The sequence below is a fragment of the Notolepis coatsorum genome (genome assembly GCF_963971535.1).
Source record: "Notolepis coatsorum genome assembly, chromosome: 13".
Lineage (NCBI taxonomy): Eukaryota > Metazoa > Chordata > Actinopteri > Aulopiformes > Paralepididae > Notolepis > Notolepis coatsorum.
In genome coordinates, this window is record NC_140177.1 from 110,968,955 (window position 1) to 110,988,112 (window position 19,158).

At 44.6% G+C, this 19,158-nt stretch overlaps 1 pseudogene across 1 annotated transcript in view; it reads right to left on the reverse strand.

The window, feature by feature from the left end:
- The window catches only part of LOC311239460 (dimethyladenosine transferase-like), a 36,296-nt pseudogene extending 34,297 nt beyond the window's left edge, over window positions 1-1,999 (reverse strand). The window contains exon 1 of the transcript in view: window positions 1,910-1,999. The product of the transcript in view is annotated as a dimethyladenosine transferase-like (transcript). The remainder of the gene's footprint in view (window positions 1-1,909) is intronic.
- Window positions 2,000-19,158: the final 17,159 nt, after the last annotated feature.

The window sequence follows — 19,158 nt, forward strand, 5'->3', positions numbered from 1 at the left end:
AGGACAGTAGCCTTACAGTGCCTTACAGTGTATTGCAAGGTCTGACATTGACCAAACTTGATATGCATGACCTTGGTGGGCTCTAGGTCAACTCCTGAAAAGGGGGTCAATGTCAGACCTTGCAATCAAAAGTTAGGGGGCGCACTGAAATTATGGCAAGGGTTATTAGCCCCCTAACTTTGATTGCAAAGTCTGACATTGACCCCCTTTTCAGGAGTTGACCTAGAGCCCACCAAGGTCATGCATATCAAGTTTGGTCAATGTCAGACCTTGCAATACACTGTAAGGCACTGTAAGGCTACTGTCCTGCCTCACTTCCAGTGATGAAGCTAAGCTATGCTAACGGAGCGTCTATTCCCAAAGCTAAAATGCACGCACAGAGACAAAAAAGGTATGCATCTTCTTGTCTAACTCCAGGGAAGATGTTAAATAAGCTAATTTCCAAAAAAAGTGGAGTTCCCCTTTAAGTACATTTAAAAGTAGAAACTTTTTTACTTTTACTCAAGTGTGTTTTTAGCCAGATACTCCAGATCGAATGGATACCTGAAAATGTATTTTGTGTTTACTGCAGAGTGGAGGGACTGAGAGACCCATGGTTAGGGTTGGGTACCGTTCACATTTGAACCGATACCGGTACCTGTGAATCGATACCGGTACCCAACGATACCTTTTTTCTGTACTTTAGTCTAAAAGAATTTAATCTACCTACCTCACTTGTAAAAAAAATTATAATAATCCAAACTTCCAAATAATTTATTATCATTATTATTTATTTAGAACAATTTGTTAATATATATATATATATAATATTGCAGCGAGCGTTGTCTGCATCTAGCTTTGTAAAGTGTAACAACACTTGCGACTGTTTTCGGCTTGGCATTGCCCCGACTGCTTTCTTGGTGAATCAAGTCAAATCCTAGGTAAGCGTATATTGTGTGTGTGAACGTTGACGTGAACGTTGACGTGAACGTGCGGCACACTGTAAAAAAAAAGAAAAAAAATTAGATGATGTCAACTTTTCGTTTACCGCGAAACGTTGACGTCATCTGACTTTTTTTCTTTTTTTTACAGTACCAAAATGTGGCACCGGCGGATCTCACGTGAATCGGTACTCCCGACGTGATTCGGTCGGTACCCTTAAAAGTACCGGATTCGGACCCATCCCTACCCACGGTACATGTTTGACACCAGCATCTAAATGGAGAGGGTGTTTCTTACCGGAAGAACGGCCTGTGTAGAAACAGCTTGAAGACAAACGGTGATGAAATCTGGATGATAAAAAGGTTTTGCAGAGTTGGAAAATATGTATTTTATATATCTTACTCCTTTGACCTCATTATACCGGTATAGGGCCTAAAGTTACATTATACTATTCCTCCTTAAAAAAAACACACACATAGGTTTGAACCATTTTACAAAATATCTTAATCTTAAACTAAATAAACCCCACCCCCCCTGGCGCTGGTGTTTACCTGGTAACCAGGGCGCTATTCCCCGTACCTGGTTCAACTAAGTCGATCAAAAGTCCCACTAGCCAGATTCAATTAACGCGATGATTGAAACCAGGCTATCCCTGTTCCTCGAAGGCTGATTCACTCTCGTTAATTCGAACCAGACTTGACTACTCAGGATAATTGCGCGCGGCCGCCTCACCTGAAAAGGCATCAGACGTCGACCGCAGAAATCCTGATTTTCTAACGGCATTGATTGATTGAAAACTTTATTAACAGATTGCAGAATGGTTACAATACAGTACGGCTCAATAGCCTCGCCGACAAGTTAAATAGGCTAATTTTAAGTCCCTCATTACCCCAATCAATCAGATTATATTTCTTCAAATCGAATGAGATCTTGCTAGCGAAAATAATTAGTTCAACTCTTTCAGAATAAGTAGAGCGCTGGTGTTTACCTGGTAGGGCAGATTGGCCACACAGATGTTGAAGAAGGGCAGGTCTGCTTTCAGCACATCCCCCACTAATATCTGAAGCTTGGCCTGCATTGGTCTGTCAGGAGACAAACAAACAAACAAACCCTTAAATCAACCAGGCAAGTTGAGTGAACACATTATGATTTACAGCGAGAGGACCGGGGAGTAGTGTGTCTCTCTCGCACGCACGCACGCACGCACGCACGCACGCACACACACACACACACACACACACACACACACACACACACACACACACACACACACACACACACACACACACACACACACACACACACACACACACACTGCTTACAGCTGCTAAAAAGCTGATAGCTTCACGATGGATTCAACCGGAAAAAATTTGCCGGAAGGTATGGATTCTTACCTATCTCGATGTGATTTTTCTAGAGATATATACAGCAAGAATTTTAGGTATCAGTGAAACTAACATTGCAATTTGGTTAGAAGTGGTGGAGAGAATAAAAGCTAGCATATGAATTGTAGTTCCTGGTTAGAAACTAATGAAAATGGATGGATTATCCAAGTGGGGGTCCGGGGGGGGAGAACGAGCAAGAGCATATGTATGTATTGGATTGGATTGCAAGTATTAGGTATATATATCCCGTAAACTACATTTATATTGATTTGAAATGTATAATCCTGTGATTTACTTAGGATATTTACTGTTAATGCTTGTGTGTCTAAATTTATGTTATGTTTAAAAAAAAACAAGTTGAAGTGGATGGTGGCATTCAATGGGGTAAATCAATGTTAATCAAAGGCACTGAAAGTGTAGTGAGTTTAACTCGCAGTACCGCTTACTGCCACAGTCACTTCACAACACACGTCCATCGTGACTGTGGATATTACTCACGGACCTCCGTTACAATGGCTGACCAACGTGTCTGGAAAATAGGGGTGGAATGGATTCCCCCCCCCCCCCCCCCGCTATTAATATATTATATTCTCCAACATTGTTTAAGTCTGCTGTTTGGGGCCATTACCGATTTAGTTTTGTCTGTCATGGAGGTGGATTAAAAAGTGACTGTGTGTGAGAGTTGCGCACCACGATGCGTATGTGATAGGGCTGAACGATTAATCGATTTTAAATCGAAATTTGAAATGATGCAATTAGCTAATCGCAAAGAAGAAAATTGAATCGCAAAACCTTTTTTTTCTACATTTATTTAACCAGTAAGTCCCATTGAGATACAAGATCTCCTTTGCAAGTTGTTGTTATTGTTGTAGGAACGGTTTGGGAGAGGGAGGTAAGGGGTTTTAGATTGTGTGTTGTGAAGTTTAGACTTCAGAGAGGGAGAGTATACAGAAAAAAAGGTACCGTTGGGTATCAGTATCGATTCCCAGGTAAAAAGAAACATTTTCAGGCTCTGTGTCCTGAACAGACCCACTGCATAGGCCAGATGCAAGCCGCATTTTACAATAAACCTCTGTGGGGCTGCTTAAAAAAAATACAAAATTATAATCGCAAATTGAATCGGCTAGCTACGGTAACATTTCATTGATGTCTGATAATGATTTCACTGGCTGTATTGGAGCTGGCGGGCTACCGTAGTTAAATGTGCGTTGTACTTGTAGCGTCACAAACCGTGCTAACGTTATGGCAAGATGTGTGTAGGCCTATGTAATGTTAATGCCTACGTTTTTTTTTATTTATTTTTTTTACAATATGTTTATTGGTTTTTAGACCTACAGGCATACAGACATCATGGAAACGGCTCAGACACAGCTTTACAAGTTAAATAAATATATAGCAAGAGTGAAAACATTTTTTGTGACCAAATTATTTTTATTTTCAATTTTCAGACATGAAACAACACAACTCACAACACAATAATAACAATAATACATAAAAGACATCCAAGAACATAAACTAACACAACACTGATTAGACAATAAGGTTGTCACCAAATAAAAGTATAATAAAATAAAATATATACTATAAAATTGCTTACCGAATCCCCTCCACCCCCAGGCCCGGCAACCGCAGGCCCCATCCCGGGGGACCCCCAGCCCGGCCCCCCAGCAAGCCAAAGCACCAAGCCTCTTTAGCGCCCCGACCCGCAGAGACCCCGAACCGCGGCCACCCCCAGCCAGAGCCCACGATCACCAGCCCCAGGTCAGAAGAGGATCAGAAAATATACATAGAATTAACATTGAATGAAAAATAATAAATAAAACAAAAATACAAAAAAAACACCATAACCATCAACACACATGAATATTCGCTCGTTCCCCCCCTCGCCCCAGGACCCCAACGTAAGACAACAATATAACACCTTATTCAGTGCTCATCTTCCAGAATCATATGCGTTCTTTTAGCTTTTCCACCACTGCCCACCATACCATCATTAACGTTAGGTTATGACTATAACCAAGTTCTGTTAATTAGGGGTGACGCTTGGCATCACTACTGCACTTCCTCGCGTACGTGCACGCGCACTGAATAAATTCCACAAATGTACCTTTAATACCAGTATTAGTCTGACCACACCCCTCATCAGCTTACCTTCATAAGCAGGTGTGTGGTCACCTGCTCTCCTCCTTCCCAAGCTTTCACCACAAGGTGAGGTCAAGGGCTGCAGCGGCCGTCTGATGCCAAGCGTCACCCCTAATTAACAGAACTTGGTTATAGTCATAACCTAACGTTCTGTTTCATTAGGGGCTCTGCTTGGCATCACTACTGCACAAGGGGAGGCCAAGCGGAGCCGCTGGCTGACAAATACACCCCGCTGACAGCCCCCCAAAACCATCAGAACAGGGAGGGCCGAGCCCCCCCGACCCCCCCTAATGGAGGGTATCCCCCCTATTAGGGGCTTCACGGGAAGGCGACGGACCCGACCGTGCGAAGAGGCACTCAAGCAACTCAACGCACAGGGTGAGCAGACCGTGGCTTGACCCCACGACTACACACACGCACAACCCGCATGCCACCCGGGAACGAACGGAGGAACAACCTCGTTACTGCCCCCAGAATCACGGGGTCAAGGGCAAACCCAACCCCGTGGCAAGGCCGTAGCAGCGGAGCGCGAAGGAAGACCCAGACCCACCAAAAGGACTGGACTCCCTGGAATGGGGGCCCGGAGAAGTCCATGATGCCAGCATCAAGACCCCACCAGGTGGGCACGTGGTGCCCCGCCCCCCACATCGCCAGCGTATTCGGACAAAGGCCCCTCAGTTACTGCACCTGGTATTCCCAGGCGGTATCCCAACCAAGTACTAACCAGGCCAGAACCTGCTTAGCTTCCGAGATCGGACGAGATCGGGCGTGTTCAGGTCGGTATGGCCGTAAGCCGAGCGGGCCCTGTCCCCCCAATAGTACACCGCCTGGCACACTGACCCTGCAGAACAGGCAGACAGCATGGCCGTAAGCACACAAAAAAGGTTAACCAACGGAAGCAGGCAGCGCACCGGGGAAAAAACCAGGCAACAGGCTGTTAACCCTAGCCTGGAGACTGCGGACGAGACAGGCGCCAGAGGGGACAGCTGAACACAGCTGCCCCGGCAGAAGGGGCGTATGCTGGCGTTGTTGCATGACCAAGCCTCCATTCAAAAAAACCCCACCCAGAGGGGTTGAGGCAGAGAAGGCTGACACGATTGGCAGACGTCATGAACGTGCAGGGGCACCCTCAACCGGGTAACCCGGGAGTTGACACTGCTCCAACACACCAGGGAATCAACCACCTTGGTGTTACCCAAAGCGGTGGTTGTTCCTATAACCCCTCAAGAAAAAACTCCAAAACACACCTGCGGGTATACACCGGCTATACCGCAGTACAAGTGTCTCAGTTTTCAAAAAAGGGTTAACCCAGGCCTACGGGTCGACGAACATTACCTCGGACCGGGCCTGGCGATACGGGAAGCACAGGGTCACCAGAGGAGGTCAAAGACCACCCCCAACAGGCCCCTCTTCGCCATGCGTGAGAGAGGAGCGAAAAATAATGGAGAACCAGCCCCTAAGCACACCGTACTTGGTATTCCCAGGCGGTCTCCCAACCAAGTACTAACCAGGACCAACCTGTGTAGCGGCCGAGATCCGACGAGATCGAGCGTGTACAGGTTGGCATGGCCGTAAGCCATTACGACAGTGCTGAGTAAAAACGTACCCAACCAGGGTCTCCATAGCGCTTAACCCTGTGACACCCGGACCGACCTGGCATTTTTCCCCCTGAAAAAAGCCCAAGTCCCTCAGGGTACCAGAACAGCAGATCTGCATCCCCGGCGGACAACGGGTTCAACTGATCCGGTCCAGCGTGACCAGAACCAGTCCCGTGCCCTAACCACGCCGACATGCCAACTCCAGGAGAAAGGGCAGATATGCGTGTCGATCTCAACATGAAAAAGAAGGCGCCACCCAGACGTTCGGCCGAACCGCGCCTGGTGGCCCACCCCAAGGGCGTGAGACCCCTCTACATATGTTCAGATCCATTCCGTCATCAACCCCCAGACATGAACGAGAATTCGTCGAAAAACCAACCCAGGTCGAGGGATTTGGTCGTCGGAAGAGGAAAAACCCCCATCTCAGTTGCTTTATAAAAACGCTGTTTCAACCACAAGCAACCAAGGCGTGCCAGTCAGTCGCCTGTTTACAGCGAGCTAGCACTATACGTGCGTCGGGACACACCCCCATCAATGAACAGGCTATTTTGACCTGTCATTGAATCCCCAAGGCGCCCAGGGGAACGACAAGAGGGGTGTGACACTCCCCAACTCCAAAACTTTTTGAATAGAAAAGAAGGAAGCATCAACAGTATGTATCCCAGTCTACACAGCCGGGGTAAAAAATTTTCACATTTTTACATCCCACCACCCTCCCATAGGAAGGAGACAGGGATCCCCAGAGAGACTTCCCACGCGAGCTGTACAGATTGAAAAGAATATATTGCACCTTGAGCCATGTAAAAAATTGGTTCTAGGGCTCTCCGGGGAAGAGGCACTGAACCCATACACACTCAATAATCGAAATGAATCGAATACATATACAATAGAATAGGACCCTTCTAGAGGGTCCACTCACTTTGACAATCTGAGGAGGAAGGCTCTGTACTCCGATGGAGGCTCCCTCACATGGAAGAAGGAGTCCGAACTCACAGAAGGCCCGAATAGGCGCTTGGTGAGGAGGAGCCCTGACCACCCCCCTGAAACAGATCCATCACATGGACCTGAACAGCACACGGAAGTCCTACCAACAGAGACGCGCACGGTGACGTACTCTATGGCGGGGGAATTCCTGCGGTGCACACGCCCAATATACCAGGCCGTGGGACCAGGAACTCCCTTCCCCCCCCCGTAACGTGCCGAACCGCCACGTGACGGGAACCTTGAAGGACAGGGGTGTACCCCTGACCGACAGAAACAAGGGGGAGAGGAAAGGTTACCAGTTCACCCCTTTACGACCCCACACCCATGATACGATGTAATGACAAAAAGAGAATATGACACAGTCATAGTCAGCTCTATGAAGCGTTTGACAGCTCCACACAGCGCATGAGCTAACCTGCTATCTGATTTTTACTAAGGAAAAACACAGAATAGAGAGGGCTCTAAGAGCCCCGGTCCAACATACACATGTGCTTCTGTGGCCAGTCCAACCCAGTTGTAGGTCACATGACACACACAACCCATCATCACCTACAAAAAATGGCAAAAACACTCAACAGAGGAACGCCGTTTTTCACAATGAGAGAATACATCATTCTCGATTAGTATCGGCCACAGGCCTTGCTAAGCACACACGACAGCGACCAAACCATTTTTTCTTTTAGGAAAATAAAGTTCCTCCAGCAGTTTTAGCACAACCTCAGCAATCAAGCTAAGAGTTACATCGCATCCCTACCACACAAAAGACACAAATAGTGCACAAACATGTCTGATAGGAGGATGAAAAAGTCCCCAGGGAACCGGTGGGAAACACAATCCTCTTATTTTACCCTCAATACGGCCAGTTAAAACAGGAAAACCTGTTAATATGTGAACACACTGTTCATTGTCATCACAGGCTGAGAAAAGAACATTCTTTTACTCACTTGTCACCAAGCATAGCTTCATAGGTCAGTTACCTTAGTTGTGAGTACACCATGATGTTTCTCACACAACAACCAGATCATTACATCCCGATTTGCACGGAGAAGCTAACTGCCAGTGACAAAAACAGCTCACACATAACCCGCGCCGTATCCCAAATGCATTGCAGCAACACACGTTTTGGGAAAAACATCGTTATTCACAATACATTTAGAAAAGTAAAACCAGAAAACGTGTTATAAGGTCTGGTCAAACCTGTTCCTACCCGGAACGTAGATCAGCGAAGTGCAGTCACAGACACCGTAGGAACACAGCCGCTCCTGTGTTGTTCGAACTGGGCAGCGTCGCCGCTCCAACCCGCACTACAGTCCTTTGTTGATGCAACCTTGCCGTCCTGGCTCAGGGCAGGGTCGACGAAAACATCCCCTGTCAAGGATGACGTCGTAGTCAAGAGTGTAAAACATGTTAAAATCAAAGCACGTTCAACAGAATAGCATCAAGCTAACGGCCGCTCCAACCGTTCGGGTGCTACTGCTCCTGCCCGCGAGACGCCGAGCTAACGACGCACGCGACCAGAAGCGAGCTCACGGCGGCGCGCGAGAAGCTAAGCTACCCCGCGCCAGGCCATGGCCTATAGCAGCAAGCTAACGTTACCTAGCGATCACGACATGCTAGCACCGCAGCTAACAGCTGACTGGCTAACAGTAGGCCCAACCTGAGCAGGCCATGCAGCGATCCCAGCAGGCTAATGCAGCAGTTAACAGCTGACTGGCTAACCGTAAGCTAAGCAGCTATCAACTGAACCTGTAACAATGACATAACACTCACCCAGACAGGCCGCCGTTCTGAACCTCTCCTTACTTTTTAAGAGAAAACAAGATGTCAACACCGCTTCACAACGGTGATCTTACCAACACCCGACGGAATCAGCACAATACCAACTGGCCTGTGTAGCTGACTTTGAACATGGATCTGCCGCTATCGCACATCCATGCACATATCCCCTCGTGAAGGAATACTCTCATTTGGATATGAAAGATGGGGCCTTAACACGGTGACAGAGAGAATCCACTCGTCCAAAACACACAGGGATCACCAGTGTTAATGGTCGCGGCCCACTAGTTAAAACTATAATGGTCTTCAGACCAAGGCCTTCTGTCGCCTAGGTGGCTGAACAAAGGACCCTAGCCTGGGGCCGGTTTCCATAAACATTGTCAAGTAGCCCCCATAGCACTAACAGACAAGTGGAGCCTGCCAGCAAACACTACTCACCCAACCTGGAACGCACCGCTTCTCACAACAGCGGCATGTCCGACAGTTCAGCTGTGGCCTGACAGGTTTCACCCCAACAAACACAGCAAGGAACTGCAGTTGAGAAGCATGCAGCGGCGTGCTCCCAATACGAAAACCGGTGGAGGATTTTTAGAATGATCAACATCTTCCAGACACTCCAGTACGAAGACAATATCGCCGTATTTTCTCGAAAATAGTGAGAGAGAAAATAAAGATATGATGTCAACGTATCTCCTTCCTTGTAAACAAACTTTTTCTCCACTAACAACACGTCAAGTGGGGTACTACCGAGGCACTTTCTTGTGGTGAAAGCGAGAAGGAGGAGAGCAGGTGACCACACACCTGCTTATGAAGGTAAGCTGATGAGGGGTGTGGTCAGACTAATACTGGTATTAAAGGTACATTTGTGGAATTTATTCAGTGCGCGTGCACGTACGCGAGGAAGTGCAGTAGTGATGCCAAGCAGAGCCCCTAATGAAACAGAACACCTATGATACGTGCAGTGGAAATCTCCAAATAAATAACATCAAGATAGGTGAGAATCCATATGTCGTATATTCCTATATGAATATCTATTAATTACAGCACAGTGAGGTTGCTAACTAGAGGAAGGGGAAGATCACAGTGTGATAGAAACATGGTCCTCATCTGGGCTCCCAAAAATAGCCAGTAGAGAATAAGTGTGTACAGCCAAACAACCAGAAGCTATGGTCCAATATTCATTTAATTGCAGCGTGGGCCGAGAGTGGAATAATGCATTGGTTACATACAGGAAACTTCAAGCATAATACATGATTGTACAAAAGGATTTGATGAGGTAAATCACAATAGCCCTCACACGTTGGCTCTTTACATCAAAGACAGTATTGTACATAAATATTAGTCATGTTATGTTAATGAACTAAGACCATAGTACTCCTTGTCACCACATGATAAAACCTGGGTCTAAGATAGGCATCTTACTCTAGTTATCACAAACAGTGATTATTCCATATACAGTTTTACTCACATAGGGACAAAGTAGAAACCATGGTCGGTGGTGGGCGATGGAGGCGCAGACTCAGACCCCCTGGGGACGGGACGGTGTCCTGAGCTGGCCTCTCTACTAACTGCACTCCTCCAATACTTATAGTTTATCTGACTTCCCTACTCTTAACCTAGTTCCACCAATCACAAGTATCTTAAAAACAGGCAGTCCTCATTTGGTGTCTTCTGGTCGTGTGGGTGCCTGTAGCAGCCAGGGGTAGCCCCCTCCTTTTTGGACAGAGGGGGTGGTTTGACTGTGGCCCCCTCCTTTTGGGTGTGTGGTTTTGTTTCACAGTTCCCCAACTGTCTTCAGGACTCCTTGTATGTGTCACAAACAGTTTTAGCATGAGGCTTTTATGACCTGCCCCGGTGTCTCCAACTGTTTTCTTCTAATTGCCGTTGAGTTAGTCGTTTTAACATGGGGGGTTGGCCTGAAGGCTCCCCAGAATGTCACACAACCCTGCTGCCTGCTACTGCTTGTTCCATCACTCTGAGAGTCCATGTGATGAACTATTTACCATAGATATTTTCAGTTTTCAGGGTTAATCTAACATTTTGATTATGAAATTATGAAATTATGAAGTCAAGGTTACCACAATTCCTCCCTTTGACATTTTACTAATGTCATATTACAAGTATCTTGACTTAATTTCTATACATACTAGCCATACAATTTAACATAATAACAAAAATCATAAAAATTTGAATTTTTCTCAATTTTTCTTCTCAATTTTTTCCATTCTTCTTTGGTACATCTCATCAATTTTGGCCTTCTTGTCTTCTTCTTTTCTTTCCCACATTTCCCCTGACTATGGCCCCCTCCCGGGGAATCCAAATGACCCATTCATCCAGAACCCCAATTAACCTACTCTGCCCTCATGATCCAGTGTTTACCACCTACTATCATTGGGCTTTGTTCCTCTGGGCACGTTGAATATGCTAAAAACAATTAAAACAATTTAATCTAAACATTACACATTTAAAGTATAATCAATCACAATTTTTTTTTAAATTACAGTATCCGTTTACATGATCTGGGGGAGACAAGATCCATTAGTATCACAATATTTTCATTTTACATTCATTCTCTGAAATAATCTCTTCTTTCTGCTAATTTTTCTTTAAGATAGTACAATCACATCTGCATAATCAATCAATTGCTTCCCACCTATCCTCCCCCCTTTTATGACACTTACATTTTATATAATGGTCATAATCTTATCACCTCTTGTTTTCACAGCTCAGTTTGGCAGAGGAAAGCAGAATTTCAACGAAAATTTTCTTTCAGTCATACTCCTCACTCTGGCCATAACCCCACTTATGTGAATGCATCTTTATCTGACCCTGCGTTGTGTAATTTATCTGCCCTTTGCTTGCGCGTCCTACCAAATCAATGTGCACAAGACAAAGCCCATCAGTACCTATTCAGTCTTGTCCCTGTCCCCTACAGTCCAACCACAACTCCACAACTCCCCAGAGAACCTTGTTCACACATTTTCCGCTCAGCCTACAGACTGGCTCCGCCCCCCCAGGCCAGGTCACATCCCAGGTCCAGTCATCTCTCATCTCATGACAACCCGTCGTCAGACGACTCCTATAGCGTGGAAGTTCCTCCAAACCACATCTGTTCAGTTTTTACAACCTGGCCCCACCCGCATGGGGTTTGTATAGGCGGGGGTCTCCGTGTACAAGAATTCTCTCACCACAATTTGTAATTGACCACCATTGGACTGCAGAGTAACAGGGAAAAATGAAATCCTACGTTACCGCTCTAATGTAATGTATTCATGTCTCTCCCACCGTTGACCTGCCTTTCCCCTCCTTTTACTGAGCTGGTGAAGAAACAAGCACAGAGCAAATCTTTTTACACAATATGTCAACATACTTAATAAGGGAAGCCATTAATTCCATATGCAAATCGTGGTGGCACTACTTAACTGTCATCGATCTGATCCAATGCATCCCAGCCTCCATCTGTTCCAATGCATCCCAGCCTTCAACAGTCCTCTCCCGCCAAACCATGTAACACAGTTAAAAACAAAAACCAAAGAATTAACCAAATATTTAAATATAACACATCCCCCTACTACATATCATGCAACTCCTACATGTGAGATCACCATTCATACCTAAAACAGTAAATCAATGAAATCAACACGCTCCAGACGTCATATCAAAAGTTTATCAGAAAGAAAATAAAAACCAGGTTTTCCAAAACCATCCATCTACCCTCTATCATCAATTCTCACACACACCCTCAAACGGAACAGCATCCTGTCCCTGCGACTCGACACCTCTCAAGTCAGCACAATCACCCCTACCGGTTCCATTCAAACACCTTTCAATCCACACAACTATAGATCAAAACACTTAGAAAATAAATCTACAAATGTACATTCACGCTCACTCATACATACAAAAATCAAACTTAACTGAAAGCAGTGTATCTGTACCAAACCCACCACTGCTTCCAAAATAAAACTTTAAACCTTGACACTCAACCAAATAATATGACCTAAAGTAAACGCTTTCATCCAATTTCTCAGTGTCACAACACATTCAATCCTGAACATTAGAGTTCTTAGAAAAAAAATAAAAGCAAAAACCAATCAAACATCACAATTCAACATCATCCACACCTCCTGAGCACCCCACAGTGGCTGTCACCTTAAACAAAACAAACTCTTTCATTCAAATGATATGAACTGAAATCAAAAAATGACACCGCTCACTCCAACAGCATCTCAATCAACCACCGTTCAACTCCATCGAAATCCCCACAAAGAAAAAACATTCACTCCTGCATCAAAACCCCTTTTATACAACATAATCTCTCAACCACACAAAATAACCAACACTCTCCATCATTCTCAGCCACTCATGTCCTTTCCACCACACATCCTTCATTTTATAAACATATACTTTCAACACACTCGTTAATCACTTCACATCTTTGACAAACAAAGGTTAGTTTGCTTCTCCCTCTCCTACTTCTACCTCAGTCTACACTCTTTTCAGGCTAATATCATCTATACTCAACCTCTGCACTCAAAAGGTCTAGCAGAACCCCTTTTTCAACCTGAAGTCACCCCAGCCTGCTAGAACCGTGATAACTCCAGGTTATTCATCCAATCAAATAGTCCGCCCCAATCAAATGTAAATAACCTCATCTGATCTGGCTTCTATTCAACCTCTCCTCCTACCCTCTCTTCTTAAATTAGCCGCTTTCTGTCTCAACATCTCCCCTGTTGTAAAAGTAACTGTCATCACTTTACAACTGTCTTCTGCAATCTTCACCTCTGACCTCTCTCCTGTTGTCTCTAATCTCACCCCCTTCTTGACCCCCCTTGGGCCGTTAAAATTGCTTAGTAAAGATAGCCTGGGTCACTCTTTATGAGTTCCCATGACCTAACCTAAATTCCTTTACCCCATGACCCCCCTGCAACTCAACAGAAGTTAGTCATTACACACACAAATCATTTATAATAACTGCTAAAACACAATCTTACATCAAAACAGCTACTAAACAAATCCCCTGTCACTATTATCCCACTGTGACCCAAGGATTTTGCAATCAATCCTAATAAATCATCAGCCTATGTAAATCAATGGCCTTAAAGATATAACATTCTAACAGTATTTCAACATAGCAATGCAACAAAATACATATACCAACAAGCCTACACCTAAAGACTTGCAGCAACATTAATCCAACAGTGTAACTTAAATCTGACATCTTAACATCAATGTATCCTATACAAGCATTTTTTTTTATCAAGCTACATTTTAAACTCCAGTCAAACACAACATCATTATTCTAAGCTTACAATTGTACATGTCACACAGATTAAAACAATTACTTTTTTAACACAACATCATTTAAGTAATAAAATTACAACCTAAGCATCACTTATTTCCAATAAAACAACATTCCCAGAAGTGGTCTCAAACGGTTTCACCCCAGGTCTGCCCCTGAAGGACACCCTGTACCCACATGTTTTTTGCAGTGCACACAGTATTTCCCTTCTTAAACAATAGTCACTGATAAGGTTAGTTTTGTGAAATTTTAACCTATCACCGGCAACGTTCATCAACTCATCATACATGTAAGCATCACTCATTTCAGAAAAACATTATAGTGGTTAGTTCTCAATACTTCCTCATACCATACACATGTGACAAACCGATCCTACTGTATTTTATTTTGTAGAAAATTTTTCCCATTTCAGCCTATTATTACTCCCAAACTACCGTTTATCTGTATATCATGTATGCAATAAAAGTTATGATGTATTTAAAACGGGTGACTCCGTCTCTGGGCTGCATCCCCTTAACAATTTTATGTTTCCCACTGTACTATTTTTAATCAATCAACTACTCAATCCCCCCTGGTTAAAAATATACCCCTGTGCATCAAAGACAATAATACAATCTACCCAGTATAGCTGGTTTTATGAATCCCAGCTTAATTCTGGGCATGTATATTAAATCATCTACACTCTGACAACGTCTGCAACCTATTCTCAACTTCCCCCCTTAAACCAACCACTTACTCATAGTAACAACAACCATAAACAGAACCACTTCCAGATCTACAACACAAAGCAAAAATATTAACACTTACCACCGTCCCCTGAGCGAAAACGAACGAAAAACGATCCGCACATGCGCAGTAGCAACCGATGCGACTGTCACCATAACGTTGCTACGACAACCAAAATCTGCCACGACATCCTAAACATGCCACGACACCCTAAACATGCCACGACATTCCTAAAAATGCCACGACATCCTACCGCGTCCTCTACTACTCCCCAAACATTATTTCTCATATCCTAATCATCCCATATGTCGCCCGCAATCTCACAAAACAGCCGCATGCAAGCTAATAGCCTAGACAGCCTCAATGCGAGGTTCCATGCATTCCCGGAAGCCCCAAGCTATGCCACGTTCGAGATCCGCACACTCATTCAATCCGCTCAGTACCAATCCAACCCTAAACAATTTACACATGTCTAAATACCCACTTTAAAAGAACAAACTATTGTAAAAGAATTTAAAAACATTCTCATATATCAACGCCGTTACACAGATCAACACTAATCATTTCTCCTACCCTTCTCTCCGCCCGGCTCCACGCGCCGTGAACGTTACACACTCCCCATCCAACACCACGACGTCATCATCATGCGACTTCTTTCATTCACGATACTCTTGTACACAATTGTTACCGCATCATATTTAACCACTAAAACGACCCCAATCACCTCAACGAACGCCTCGACTCGCTTCCTAACAACAATTGCTCTCACAGCGTTTCGTAAATTTTTTCACATCGTCGCTCTAACATCTCTAGAATACCACATCTCCTCCACAGAGCTAAGCTAGCTAGCCCCATCTTCCAATATGATTCACAGACTAGTATTGATCTGATCCACGTCACAACATAACAACCTTCGTCAAGCTTGCTACTAATCACATACATTTCACACAAATACACAAATACATAAATACAAACAAACCGACCCCCCGTACGAGACATCGATTACATGGCGCAACGCTATCAACCTTGGATTCTTGACTTTCCATCTAAAAACTGATCACTGAACATCCTCTAGTGTCCTTTTCCTAAATACCCCATATTTTCCTAATCTCCCGCGTCATACACAGTTCCTCCGAGCGGCGAGCCCAGTCATATACTTAATAATACCAATTTTCGACCCACTAACAGGGTATAGAATTCCCACTATCACACACTCATCACACCTTTTCTCTAACCCTACACTACATTCTTTTCTTTATGTCTGGCTACCCCGCCTTAACCACTTAGCCACCTCACAGTCTCCCTTCCCGCATATCTGTGACTATTCCACTTTCTACCACCCGACGCCATCTCCTTCAAATATTTTACCTAAACTAAACCCTTGCTTTCACCAGACAGACATACAGATTCGTATACTTTCCCTCACTTAGGCCTGCTCTTGCACATAGCCTCCTAACTCGACATCTTGTCAATCATCTTCCTCAGCGCCTCCTAACATCAGCCCTAGCTTGTCCCTACAATATGACTAATAACTCTTCGTCGGCTGCCGCTCTTATATAATCAACAAAAAACTCGCAAGTTTCATCCTCCTGTTTACCCTGGCACTGCACAAATACACTGGTCGTATTTCCTGCAATAAAACCCCAAGCAAGCAGGTCGACAGCGGCCTCCTGTTTCTAATAACAACACAACCATCAAAAAGCTCATGATTGCCCCTTCACTGAACAACAAGCGCGCCGCCGTTAATTTTGGACATCCTAAATCTAACATCACCACCAGTCCTGTAAGCAAATAATACACATATCCACCCTGGGTCCTACTGTGGCTATACACGACCATTCCTAACATTCCTATATACCCTACGTTCCCTCATCCTCCAGAGAGCCACCAACCACTGTGTACTGCAAATCCCCAACTCCCCGGCTCTTTTTCTGCATGCTCATTATGTGAACAAATCAGAACGGGTCTTAAACACGGCACCAATTGTCGTATATTCCTATATGAATATCTATTAATTACAGCACAGTGAGGTTGCTAACTAGAGGAAGGGGAAGATCACAGTGTGATAGAAACATGGTCCTCATCTGGGCTCCCAAAAATAGCCAGTAGAGAATAAGTGTGTACAGACAAACAACCAGAAGCTATGGTCCAATATTCATTTAATTGCAGCGTGGGCCGAGAGTGGAATAATGCATTGGTTACATACAGGAAACTTCAAGCATAATACATGATTGTACAAAAGGATTTGATGAGGTAAATCACAATAGCCCTCACACGTTGGCTCTTTACATCAAAGACAGTATTGTACATAAATATTAGTCATGTTATGTTAATGAACTAAGACCATAGTACTCCTTGTCACCACATGATAAAACCTGGGTCTAAGATAGGCATCTTACTCTAGTTATCACAAACAGTGATTATTCCATATACAGTTTTACTCACATAGGGACAAAGTAGAAACCATGGTCGGTGGTGGGCGATGGAGGCGCAGACTCAGACCCCCTGGGGACGGGACGGTGTCCTGAGCTGGCCTCTCTACTAACTGCACTCCTCCAATACTTATAGTTTATCTGACTTCCCTACTCTTAACCTAGTTCCACCAATCACAAGTATCTTAAAAACAGGCAGTCCTCATTTGGTGTCTTCTGGTCGTGTGGGTGCCTGTAGCAGCCAGGGGTAGCCCCCTCCTTTTTGGACAGAGGGGGTGGTTTGACTGTGGCCCCCTCCTTTTGGGTGTGTGGTTTTGTTTCACAGTTCCCCAACTGTCTTCAGGACTCCTTGTATGTGTCACAAACAGTTTTAGCATGAGGCTTTTATGACCTGCCCCGGTGTCTCCAACTGTTTTCTTCTAATTGCCGTTGAGTTAGTCGTTTTAACATGGGGGGTTGGCCTGAAGGCTCCCCAGAATGTCACACAACCCTGCTGCCTGCTACTGCTTGTTCCATCACTCTGAGAGTCCATGTGATGAACTATTTACCATAGATATTTTCAGTTTTCAGGGTTAATCTAACATTTTGATTATGAAATTATGAAATTATGAAGTCAAGGTTACCACACATACCTTCGGACATAATTTATCTGGTTGTATCCAGCGTGAGGCAATCAGCTTTTTGGCAGCCGTCAGACCAGCCAAAATGAGTCTCTTCACTTGTGCAGAGGTCGGCAGTTGAGAAACATCATTCAACAATAAAACTGAAGGCAAGGCCAGTATAGTTAGAGAGAAAATCTCTGACAGCTGAGTGGTGACATTTTCCCAAAAGCTCTCAACAGGTGAGCATTCCCAATACATATGCATGTATGTTCCAATGGCACCGGCTGGACACAAGGTACATCGAGAGTCAGGCCTGAGACCCATCAAGTTCAATCGCCTGGGGGTCAAATAAGTCCTATGAACAAAATTTTGATGAATCTGTTGGTGATCTGGGTTGCGTGATGATAGCCTAATATTCTCCCATACCACATCCCAGTCAAAGTCTATATCCAACTCAGGGATATCCTTTCTCCAAATCGTATCTAAAGGTAGGTTTTTGTATGAGGAATTAAGTAGGTGCCGATAAAAGTCAGAGACGAAGCCTCTCGATGTCTCTCTGTCATAGAAGAATTTGTGAAACCGATGACGTTCTAGTGGAGCGTCCCATGGAACTCTGTGAGCCTTTAGTGCTGCCCTCATTTGTAAATAAAAGAAAAAGGTGTTACCTGGGAGATCAAATTCGTTGGATAGGTCCTGAAAGGACCGGATACCGGAGTCATTGAACATATCCCCCAATAAATGGATACCTTTCCCCTCCCATCTGGGGAATCTAATGGGTCGTTGTCCAATGAGGAGCAAATTGTTATTGAATAGCGGGGAGTCAGTGATGTACCTGAACGCATTCAATGAACGATCGTTCATGAACGTGTTCGTATTTTGGGCGAACTTGAACTGAACGTACTGTATATCCGCTAAATGAAATGTAATTGAGAAGGCGTTCATTCTCAGCCCTGTGTAACGGAGTTCAAAAGTGCGTTCATTCTCAGCACTCTATTATAACGGCGTTCAAAGATGTGCCATATTTCATATGCATTTCAGCCGAAAACTCAGTTAAAACACACTGTAAACAGGTTTAAAAATAATGCGTAAAACCACCCGATCTGGCAACGCGCCTGTCACCCCCTGCTACGTCATCAGACTCCTCCTCACAACAAGCAGTGGAACAGCAGAATCTGCGCACAGAAGCCGAGAGTTGCAGCAGCACTCGCTCTATTTGACAAACTCCTACTTTCAGCCCGGAAATGCATTCTGATAAACTGGATTAAGGATAAGCCTCCATTTTTACAAATG